A 12,518-nucleotide genomic window follows, 5' to 3' on the forward strand; every position below is an offset into this window, starting at 1 on the left:
GTCAATTGTCCCCACAATACCGATTCCTAAAGAAAAAGAAACCACTGGAACATCTTACTCCGACACAATGGAATTAAGGTCGAAGGAGTCAGTCGTGCCCAACGACGCGGCAGAAATAACAGGGACTGCAGAGCCAGCATCTATGTCTTCTAAACTCAAGCCAGGAGTGTCGGAGCTCGAGTCTAAGACCCAAGACACCAATAAATGTGCCAACCAAACCCGACCAAGTTCATCTTTCGGGATTTTCAATGGAGCCGCAAAAAATTTCAATGGTCTGGGAAAAAACCCAACTATAGGGAAAGAAAACATCGAGATACTCAAAAAGATGACGGCCACTAGTAACACTCCGAAGAAACGAAAAGAAAAGAAAAATCATTGCGAACCTCGTCAACAAGCCAGCAAAGCAAGAAAATTCATACGCAATCTGACGTCACCTGCCAAACCGAATCTCTTTTCAAGAATCCAAAAAAAGAATGTACCAATGCTTTCTAAAGGGATTGAAAGAACAAGTAAAGTTGTTGCAGAAGTTGCAGATGAAAAGGGAAACCCAAAAAAACGTCAGAGATTAGAATTGGAAGAAGCGGAAAGCCTAGCTAGAACTTCATCCATCGATCTTTGCAACTTATCCACGTATTCAATAGAGGATGACGGCGAGAAAATTAACCCAAATGTTTCAAACAGCTCGACGAGCAGCCTGGAAACAAATGAGTCCCTTAATTCTGACCGAAATGAATCATTCACGTCTAAGGAAAAAAGGTCGGGAAACCCTTGGATTCTAAAATCTAAATTTGGCTCTAAGGACTTCGTGCACCGGGCCCAGTCGGTTTGTGGAAACCAAAAAATGTCCAGAGGCGACATGATTGACGCACGAACAATACCTAAATTGTCAAATGAGGGTTCATCCATACAAGGCAAACGTGGCAGCACTATTAATATGAGAAGCTTAAATCCTAAATGTACAGCCGGACAAAGATCAAACGAGGTAGAGAAGAGCAGATCAAGGGACCATGAGTCTCTGGCTGAAAGAAACCCACGAATCGCAATTACGAACATCCACAAAGACGATCCTGATGTGAATTTGAACAGAAGGAATGTAATGCGCCTTTTACACTCGGTGCCGGCACTGAGAACTGTGACGACTAATGATATGCTATCATTGAATACATGTCCGAGAAATATGCAGACAAAGTATATCTTCACATATCTTCCAACGCAGTACGTAAGGTAATCCTGGCAGCAAAGGATGAAATACTGCAGTTTGGCTTTGAAATAAGGGAAGTCCCGTCTGACTCGGTAAGTCATAGACCATTGGATGTAAAGAATCCGTCAAATAGGTCTGGATATAAAGTGCCTCCTCAAGAACAACGGAGGAATGAATTAAGAAAACAACTGAGAATTGAATTGCCTCTGCATTACTCTGGGAAATTCAACAAATATGGGGAAGGTTCCAAGTAGCTGGCCCTTGTTAAAGAACAGAAATCGATTTCCTTGGTCTCTTGGAACACGAGAGGCTTTTGTCATCTCTATGAAAGCTTTCGATTGAGTTGAATGATAATCTTATAATCTGTTTACAGGAAACATGGCTAAGAAGCTCGCCAGTGAAAGAAGTCTATGTCACAATGCTGAATCCTGCAGGGAAAAATCCACACGGACGCCCTTTTTCCGGCTTGATAACTATGATGAAAATCGGATGTGATTGGAAGGTGCTCAAAAGCGAAAACCCAAATTTGTTTGTGCAATGTACGTTGTTGCAACAAAAAGGTTGTGATGGGAAAAGGCCGCAACAACTTCTAGTACTAAATGTATACTGGAATCCGGCGATGATTACCACTAAGAGATTTACAGTCACGGTAATAAACCTGTTGGAAAAGTACATGCATAAGAAGAACAACACCATACTTATAATATGTGGCGATATGAACTTGACCTGGTTTAATGAGAAGGGCGCGCGAATATCCAAAAGCCGTTCCAACAGTCCCTTAAATCAGGAGAGAAGGATCATCTGGGACAATATCATGGAAGCTTATGATTGTGACATGGTGAATGGTCAAACTGATGGCGACAGGCCACCCAAAAATACGTGGCAGAATATGGGCACTGCAAAGTTACTGGACTACATATGGGTCTCAAAACATGCTTGGAACCTAATTCATGAACTGAATGTAATTTCCACTAAAAACAGTGATCATGATCCATTGGTATTACATCTGAGGATAACAGCAGGAACCAAAAAGTCAGCATCGACTCAAGCCCTGGAAGTAAATAACGGAAAAAACAGGCTATGATTATCTATTGCTCAGATATCCAGTCTTACGGCGAAACTAGATGCAGTAGACCCTTTGTCCCTCTGCAATGTGGATTACGTGTCGCTGTTACCTTTGAAAAGCCTACCGAACTTGTGTAAGAAAAACTCTGAGAAAAAACATACCCACGAATGGAGCACAAGAGTAAACGAAGAAAAAAAGCGTCTAAAACGTGACATATGCAAGTTGAAAGCACAAGGTGGTACTAACAGTGCCAACTTGATAAAAAAAAGGACACAAACATATCGTAACTGGTCTAAAGCATTTAAGTTCCAACGCGACCAAGAAAGGGGAGAAGTCATGTTGACTATGTTGAAATCTCACAAATGCAGAGACATTTGGCAAATTCTGAATAACTGCACGGCCAACCAAGCGACCAGAATGGCAAACGTGGTCACAGAGGCAGAGTGGGACAAACACTTCAATAAGGTCTTTGCAGGAGACGTTGAAACAGATGCTAAACAGCGAGACCTAAGGTCTGTAAACTGGGACTGCACTGAAGCTAGGGATGATATTCTATCTGCCATTGAAAAACTGAATAACTCTCGAGCCGCTGGCCCTGATGGCATTTCTAATGTCATGCTTAAACAACACAAACTGGAATGGGCGAAATTGATTGAGATTTTATTTGCCAATATCAAAAAGCACAGAGAAATACCGGCTTCGTGGACATCTGCAATTATAGTTCCTATATTCAAGAAGGGCGATCGAGCTGATCCGGCAAACTATCGCCCGATCGCCCTATTAGATACCATCGGCAAAGTGTTTGCGAACTTTCTGCAAAAAAAACTAACTAAGTGGGCTGACACAAGAGGAATCACAGATCCCAGACAAACTGGTTTCACAAAAGGCGTTGGCACAGAAAACAACCTGACCCTGTTAAACTTACTCAAGTTGAACACTATAGAAAAGAAAACACAGCTGTTTATAGCATTCATTGATCTTCATCAAGCATTCGATTGCATTGATCGGGAAACCCTGTGGGCAAAATTAAACAATTGGAATTGTCCCGATGAGATTCTGTTTCCCATCATTGCATTGCATACGGACACGTCCATTCAGATAAGACTGAATGAAGCCGGGATTTTGTCGGAGAAAATGAAGACCCAAAGAGGTGTAAAACAGGGCTGTCCTATTGCAGCATGCTTGTTTAAGCTATTCATTGCGGATATTCCATCAGCATTGAAGGATGTGCGTTGCTTCCCGCCGAAACTAAACGGATCTCACCTAAACTGCTTAGTATATGCGGATGATATAATCTTAGCAGACACCACGCAGATTGGCCTTCAACGTCTATTACATAAACTACATCAATACATGAACTCAAATCATTTGAGTATAAATACGACAAAAACAAAAATCATGAAAATTGGAACGCAGAAAGGAACAAAGAAAAATTCTTTCACGTGGCAAATTGGAAACACGAAACTTGAGGAAGTAATGGAAATCAGATATCTAGGTATAATGATATCCGCTTCGATATGTGAGAAGAGCTGGTCAAGGAATGTAGGCTGCCGCATGAACATTTTGGCTATCCAAGGAACAAGAATCCACAACCTTTTCGGCAAATTTTCCCTAACTCCGATCCGTCTATTCTATTTGCAAAAAGTAATTCCGTGTGTTACCTATGGAACAGAAGCTGGTTGGAATCTTGACTACAAATTGTGGGCAAAACTGGAAGGCCATTTCTGGCGACGCGTCTTGAAGCTACCAAATTGTTTTCCAATCTCAGTAATAAGGCATGAACTTGCCTTGGATGCCCTATACACAACAGTAATTTGGAAATCACTAGCACTACTGAGAAAGATGACAATAATGAAGAAAGAACCTGCCTACGAGATCTTGGCGATAGATGACGTGCGACCACCGAAGCAGATCTTAGCCATCTGGTCCACGAAAATTCATGACATCATGCGAGCAGCCAAAATAAGTAAAGAAACACTGATAAAATGGCCCCAACCTGCAAAGAAAAAACTAAAAGAATGTGCCTGGGTACGAAACATGGAGTGTCTGGAAATCATGGCGTTGGCGCCTAAATTAGGGCCAACTACTAACAAAATAAATATGATGCTGAAATATCTTGTTCAGTTTCCCTCAAGACATCACCGTGACCGTTTTCTTCATTTACGAATGAATGCGTTACGAACAAAAGAAGTTTTATTAAGACGAAAAGATCCATTGATCAGTGATAACTGGTGCAGATTTTGTCTAAAGGAAATCGAAACCATAAAACATTTGGTGATCGGTTGTCCCAAATTGAGTGCGATAAGATCGATACATCTGAGCAAATATGCACCGAAAAATGGAAACATGGAGGACTGGTGGTTCAGAATCCTGAGTGGGAGTTCTGTCAATCTAACTTGCTCGGTGATAAACTTTATTGACATGCTCGATGTATAAGACTGTGGGCTGGATACAGGAACTGTCGTCCTTTTGTTTTTTTCTTATTTGATTAAGGAATTGATTAAGGAATTGTGTATTTCAAAAAGTTTATTAATAAACTACAGAAAAAAAAAACAAAAAAAAAAAAAAACATACTCCTACCCCATAAACACACATACATCATTTAGAAAGACTGCTCTGTGTGGTCGGAGAGCAGTCTTTCTAAATCGGTCTTTTTTCTATTTGATGAATATAAAAAGATATTTACACTTAATACCAAAGCATAATGGGCTGTGTAGAAGGTACAAAAAAGTATCCCTTGCATTTACAGTGGAAGTTCAATTTGTAGCATGTTATATGCTAGCTCCTAGTTCCCCAGAGGTTGCTCCTGCTTACTGGGTGCATGTTATGTGCTAGCTCCTAGTTCCCCAGAGGTTGCCCCTGCTTATTGGGTGCATGATATGTGCTAGCTCCTAGTTCGCTGGAGGTTGCTCCTGCTTACTGGGTGCTGCAGTGGAAGTTCAATTCGCAGCATGTTTTGTGCTAGCTCCTAGTTCCCCAGAGGTTGGCCCTGCTTACTGGGTGCATGATATGTGCTAGCTCCTAGTTCGCTGGTGGTTGCTCCTGCTTACTGGGTGCATGTTATGTGCTAGCTCCTAGTTCCCCAGAGGTTGCCCCTGCTTACTGGGTGCATGATATGTGCTAGCTCCTAGTTCGCTGGAGGTTGCTCCTGCTTACTGGGTGCTGCAGTGGAAGTTCAATTCGCAGCATGTTTTGTGCTAGCTCCTAGTTCCCCAGAGGTTGCTCCTGCTTACTGGGTGCATGTTATGTGCTAGCTCCTAGTTCGCCGGAGGTTGGTCCTGCTTACTGGGGGCTGCAGTGGAAGTTTAATTCGCAGCATGTTATGTGCTAGCTCCTAGTTCCCCAGAGGTTGCTCCTGCTTACTGGGTGCATGTTATATGCTAGCTCCTAGTTCCCCAGAGGTTGCTCCTGCTTACTGGATGCATGATATGCGCTAGCTCCAAGTTCGCTGGAGGTTGCTCCTGCTTACTGGGTGGCGGAGTGTAAGTTCAATTCGCAGCATGATATGGGCTAGCTCCTAGTTCCTCGGAGGTTGCTCCTGCTTACTGGGTGCATGTTATGTGATAGCTCCTAGCTCGCCAGAGGTTGCTCCTGCTTACAGGGTGCTGCAGTGGAAGTTCAATTTGCAGCATGTTATGTGCTAGCTCCTAGTTCCCCAGAGGTTGCTCCTGCTTACTAGGTGCATGTTATGTGCTAGCTCCTCATTCCCCAAGGGTTGCTCCTGCTTACTGGGTGTTGCAGTGGAAGTTCAATTCACAGCATGTTATGTGCTATCTCCTAGTTCCCCAGAGGTTGCTTCTGCTTACTGTGTGCATATTATATGCTAGCTCCTAGTTCCCCAGAGGTTGCTCCTGCTTACTGGGTGCATGATATGTGCTAGCTTCTAGTTCGCTGGAGGTTGCTCCTGCTTACTGGGTGCCACAGTGTGAGTTCAATTCGCAGCATGATATGGGCTAGCTCCTAGTTCCTCGGAGGTTGCTCCTGCTTACTGGGTGCATGTTATGTGCTAGCTCCTAGTTCACTAGAGGCTGCTCCTGCTTACAGGGTGCCACAGTGTGAGTTCAATTCGCAGCATGATATGGGCTAGCTCCTAGTTCCCCAGAGGTTGCTCCTGCTTACTGGGTGCATATTATATGCTAGCTCCTAGTTCCCCAGAGGTTGCTCCTGCTTACTGTGTGCATGATATATGCTAGCTCCTAGTTCGCTGGAGGTTGCTCCTGCTTACTGGGTGCCACAGTGTGAGTTCAATTCGCAGCATGATATGGGCTAGCTCCTAGTTCCTCGGAGGTTGCTCCTGCTTACTGGGTGCATGTTATGTGATAGCTCCTATTTCGCCAGAGGTTGCTCCTGCTTACTGGCTGCTGCAGTGGAAGTTCAATTTGCAGCATGTTATGTGCTAGCTCCTAGTTCACTAGAGGCTGCTCCTGCTTACAGGGTGCTGCAGTGGAAGTTCAATTTGCAGCATGTTATGTGCTAGCTCCTAGTTCACTAGAGGTTGCTCCTGCTTACAGGGTGCTGCAGTGGAAGTTCAATTCGCAGCATGTTATGTGCTAGCTCCTAGTTCCCCAGCGGTTGCTCCTGCTTACTGGGTGCTGCAGTGGATGTTCTATTTGTAGCATGTTATCTGCTAGCTCCTAGTTCCCCAGAGGTTGCTACTGCTTACTAGGTGCATGTTATGTGCTAGCTCCTCATTCCCCAGGGGTTCCTCCTGCTTACTGGGTGCTGCAGTGGAAGTACAATTCGCAGCATGTTATGTGCTATCTCCTAGTTCCCCAGAGGTTGCTCCTGCTTACTGGGTGCATGTTATATGTTAGCTCCTAGTTCCCCAGAGGTTGCTCCTGCTTACTGGGTGCATGATATGTGCTAGCTCCTAGTTCGCTGGAGGTTGCTCCTGCTTACTGGGTGCCACAGTGTAAACTCAATTCGCAGCATGATATGGGCTAGCTCCTAGTTCCTCGGAGGTTGCTCCTGCTTACTGGGTGCATGTTATGTGATAGCTCCTAGTTCCCCAGAGGTTGCTCCTGCTTACTGGCTGCTGCAGTGGAAGTTCAATTCGCAGCATGTATGTGCTAGCTTCTAATTCCCCAGAGGTTGGTCCTGCTTACTGGGTGCCTGTAAGGAACTCATGTTGGCAACCGCTAAGACAGACACAAGCGATCACAGTTCAAGGGTGTTTATTGAACTGTATGAATGGGTGAGAAAAATGTCTAATCTAAGCCTAAATCTAAGATGGGAGCAAGCTACGACCATCAAATAATAATAAGGCAGTCCTAGTGGCGTCTTGTCAAAGAAAAAGGGCCTATACTAAAAAACTTTGCCAATCCTTACCGCTAAATTACAAAATAGTGTGGGATAATGTTCACCAGAAAAGAAAGAATTGTTCTCAAAATGATAAGTCAGGGTGGACAACCCTTACCAGGGTTCACTCTTGTCGACACAATGTTCACGGGTGTATTACTCATCACTTCAACTCGCAGGCATCCCTCAGCCGGGTTCACATATGCCAGAAACACAGTTCACTTTGCTTTCTCTTAATGCAGGATCCACTTCTCTTTGGTTCTCCTTGTCACTGTGTCCGAGACTTTAGAATGTACAAGGGGTTTGACTAAACCCTTGTATGACGCCTCTGACTCCTCACACCGGCCTCTCCTAAGGCCTTCTGGTACTTGTAGTTTTAACAAATGGGACCAGTCGGAGTCCTTCAAATGAGCGCCCACGTAGCGCCAGACCACTCTGCCGCTGGCCCTTCACTTTCACACACAAGCTCTTTGTTCACAAGTTCATACAACGTTGCCCTTCACATCCTTGGTCTCAACACAGTCTGGTTTGCTATCAGCTTTCTCCGACTCACCGACTGTGCTGAGCCTGTTGGCTTGTCTTGCTTCTGGAGTCAGGGACTCAACCACCGTAGTAAGCGTGCCTCCCCACATGGGTTATCAATGTGGGAGGCCCCGTGTACCATTGACATCTGTTACCCCACATGCCAGCTGTAAATCCCTGTCTTATGTTTCCTTTTGCGGAGGCTTCGCGGGACTGGGTTGAAAAGGGAAAGGGCACTTCCCTGCTTGTCGTCCTTTTGGGTCTCACCGCCTTTCATCTCTGTTTGAACTGCTGGTCCGGAATAGCTGCTTCCTCGTGTGGTTTGACTTGCTCGTAGTGTGCTCTCGTACTCCGCCTTTTATCCCTGTGGGGGAAGGTAAAGGGCTGTCAGGTGTGTGTGGTTTCTGTCCATTGCCTGACTCTGTCTGACCTTGGACATGTCAGGTAAATGGCTCTGGTGTTAGTCTGTTGTCTGTCAGTGTGTAAGAGAGTATTCATGTCGGAAAAGGGGTGGGGGGTTGAGCTTCTGAATATCCTATGTGGTAGGATGGGGAAAAGGTGTTACAGGAAATGGGTACTGCGTCTCGCCCGTCGGCGTCTCAGTTCCACTCCTCGAAGACCCCCCATCCAGATGATCCTCCCCCACTGGTCCACCCCCAAGGAACTAGATCCAATAGCAATGGCCGTGTCCTGGCCACCTGGATGACAGATGCCCGATGACTAGCGAGTGGGACACTTTCAGGTTTCTCACATACCCTTCCTCCATGCGATGTATCCGCATCTGCTTCACAGGGGAACCAGGACAGGAAATCTACATTCCCCTGGTCTTTTCCTTTTCGGTGTTCCACCGTGAAGCAGTAGGGCTGCAGGTCTAGAAACCATTAAATGACACGTGGGTTGGGTTCTTTGCATTGGCCAATTGAAGCTAGGGGAGAATGGTCTGGGATTACTGTGAACTTTCTTCCCAAAAGATCATATCTAAGGTGGCTAGTGGCCCACTTGATGGCCAGGGCCTCTAATTCCAGTACAGAGTAATTTTGTTCATGTGGGAATAGCTTGTGACTTGTAAAGAAGATAGGGTGTTCCAATCCGTCGCAAAATTGACATACGACTGCTCCTAACCCTGTAAAAGAGGCGTCCATTTGCAATACAAAATCCTTAGAGAAATCTACTACCTTCAGGATCGGGCTCTGTCACAGAGTTTGCTTTAATGTTTATAACATATATCATCCTCGTCAGACCAATGAAGTTTCTGGGGTTTGGTGTTCTTGAGTTTATCTGTCAGCTTAGCTGTTTTGTCCTAAAAGTGTGGGATACACCTACAGTAATATCCTATTAACTCTAGAAAGGCTCTAGGATCTCTCTTAGTTGTGGGTGTGGGTGTATCTACGGCTTTCACTGTCTCATGTTGAGGCTGTATGTTCCCATTCCCTGCAAAGAAGACGAGATATTTCACGGCTGACTTGGTCAGTCTGCATTTGGATGGATTAGCAGCCAGGCCAGCCTCTCTGAGGACTCTCATGATAGTGTGGAGGTGAAAAAGGTGGTTGCCCCAGATCTTACTATAAATGGCAATATCGTCAATATAAGCCCCACAGAATCGGGTCATAAGATTTTATCCATTAGGCGTTGGCTGGTGTGCCGTGTAAACCGAAAGGGAGGACTTTAAATTGAAACAGTCCTATGGGCATTTAAAACACTGTCTTTTCCTTATCTGGTCCATATACTGGGACCTGCCAGTACCCTTTTTGTCAAAACCAAGGTGGATAGAAAGGTGTCTGCTCTGAGTTTATCTATTAAATCATTGATGTGTGGCATGGGATAGGCATCGAAGTCGGAAATTGAATTAAATTGATGGAAATGTATACAAAACCTCCAGGAAAAGTCACGTTTAGTGACCAATATGATATGGGAGGACCATGGACATGAAAAAGGCTCGATGATATGAGCTTGCAACAGTTTGTTTAATTTCTCAACCACTATCTTTTTACAGGGGCTCGGGGAGTTTTAAATGAACCACTTTTCCTTTGGGTGTTCTAATATAGTGGTAGGTGCCTTTGATTCTTCCTGGTTTTTCTGAAAATACATCCAGCAAAGATGTGACTACATCTTTTAGATCTTCTTGTTGTTGAATAGATAGCTCTGGAGGAATTAGTTCCAGGTTGTCTATATCTTCTGGAACCAAACAAGATGGTATTTTGGCATGGTTGGCTGACGGGTTCTCTTTCCACTCTTTCAAGAGATTGACATAAATGGACCTTCTGTTTTCTGTCTGGTTGAGATACTTTCTTATCGTAATTGGCTATTTTTTGGCTATGGGCTTTTTTCATATGAGTGCTGACTAGATCTCTAACAAGTCTCACATGTTCTCGCATTTGGGAAGTGGTTTGTGAGATGGGAATGGGTGCCTCTTCTCATTCTTCCCATGTTTCCCGGACCATGTCCAGGATATTTTGGGGATCTCTGCCATAAAGTAGTTCAAAGGGGAAAAGGCCTGTGGGGTTTTCCTCACTGCAAATAGTGCCCACAGGATCATTCGGTCCCACTCTTTGCCTACCAATTTTCTCAAGATTAATTTTAGGGTTTTGTTGAATCTATCTTCCAAGCCTTCTGTTTGGGGATGGTATACAGAGGTTCATAGGGTGGTAATATGAAGTAGCTCTTTGGCTTCTGACATAAACTTGATCATAAAATTTGAACCTTGATCTGATAGTATTTCCTTGAGAAAGCTGACACTGGAGAACTACGGTAGGAGGTGTTTAAGGATTTGCTGTGTGGTATTATTTCTAATTATTTAAACTTCTGGATTTATCAGGAGATGTGCAGTGCAAGGACCTGGAGCATTATTATGAATGCCCCATCATTTTAAATGTTTAATATTATCTTTTTTAATTGTGTGAGCCTGCGATACTCAGCCCTGTGTCTCCTGACAGTGTCATTTTGTCACACCTAATTAAAATACTTGGTCAAACCCCCTGGGCATAAAAAGAGCCCAGATCCACGGGCTGTCCCCTGTCTTCTAAGCTCAAACATTGTGGGGGCAGTGGGCTGTCTTTCAGCTCAGCACAAATGCATTTAATTAAGCCTTTTACAAAACACTTGGAGCTTTTTTCTTTTCTAAATGAGGGAAATGCACTGCCCGCAGCCGCGCATAGGCCTTTGATTTTGGCCGTGGTCAAGAAATGGGGAAATATTATATATTTTTATTTTGTTAACAGTTTTAAATCTCCTAATCTGTGTGTGTCTGTATGTGTAACCCCTGCCAGCTACACAACTGTATTGCTTGCGAGTGTAGCAAACATTTTTTCAGAGCTGGCTATCCTCATGTATTGAATTTGTTTAGACTGCTGCAAGCTTTATAGAAGGACATACATCTAACTCACACACATACACACACCCACACACACACAAAGCCTTGTTTCAAATATAAACCCATTTCGCTCTAAAAAACAAACATGCCCGTGTTTAAAACAGCACACATGTTTTACAGGCCCATTTAACTATAGCAAGGGTTCTATAAGGTTCTACTAATCATTTTTTTTAAACAGAAGCGCACAATTGTGACCGTGCTGTCCACACACTGACATTTCCCATTGGTGCTAGACCATTAGACTTGTTTTTACCAGCTTCTATTTTCAATTGATACATGGTGCTTACAAACATACATGCCTGGGTATGTCTGCCCCTGCCGCACCCCCAACAATGGCGTGCCTAAAACCCTCCTTTTTCTATTGAATCCCTATAAAATCATGTCAGCGATCCCCCTAGAATTATATTCAAACTCTCCAAAACCCCTATGAAGTTGTGACTTCATTTAGCACAATATATATTCATAAAACTCTTAGCACTGCGTGATGTCACTCAATCTGCCTTGCTTTATATTCAATCTCTATCAAACCCTCACACACACAGCACCATCCACGCCCACGTCATCGCCATGCCACCAAACCCTAACACTCACCATCTAACTCCTCACAACTCACTTTGCCCTCTACGAAGCAACAGCGCACACACTCTCATAAAAAAAAAAAACATATACACTTTATATCCTTTTGATGTAAACGTTTTAGCAAACTGTATACACAAACACACTTTATATAGCCATTTATATAAAACTGATATCAAATCTATATAACCTTTGATATTGAAACATTTTGATATAAAAAATGTATTGATATCAAATTCCATATCAAAAAGAAATCAACCCCATATCAAAAGGGGGCGGGAATAAGGTCAACCAGGGGGTGTTCCCACCTGTTAAAAAATGTACATTGGAAAAAAGGGGCCCCCTATAACTACTGAAGTGATACAAGAAGGGTACAAGGCCTTGGGTACTTGCGGGGGAGGGAGACCACCACAGTATTCCTGGATGAGCACCTCAAAGTCATGCCAAATGTATAGAGCATAGTACTCATTTTCAGAATGGGTGCA

General features: G+C 43.9%; 1 protein-coding gene across 1 annotated transcript in view; it reads right to left on the minus strand.

Moving 5' to 3' along the window:
* Positions 1–12,518, minus strand: part of LOC138570297 (cocaine esterase-like) — a 955,042-nt gene that overhangs the window by 803,571 nt on the left and 138,953 nt on the right. The gene's annotated exons all lie outside the window — the stretch shown is intronic.

The sequence above is a fragment of the Ambystoma mexicanum genome, chromosome 2q, assembly GCF_040938575.1.
Source record: "Ambystoma mexicanum isolate Mex_15411 chromosome 2q, UKY_AmexF1_1, whole genome shotgun sequence".
Taxonomy (NCBI): Eukaryota; Metazoa; Chordata; class Amphibia; order Caudata; family Ambystomatidae; genus Ambystoma; species Ambystoma mexicanum.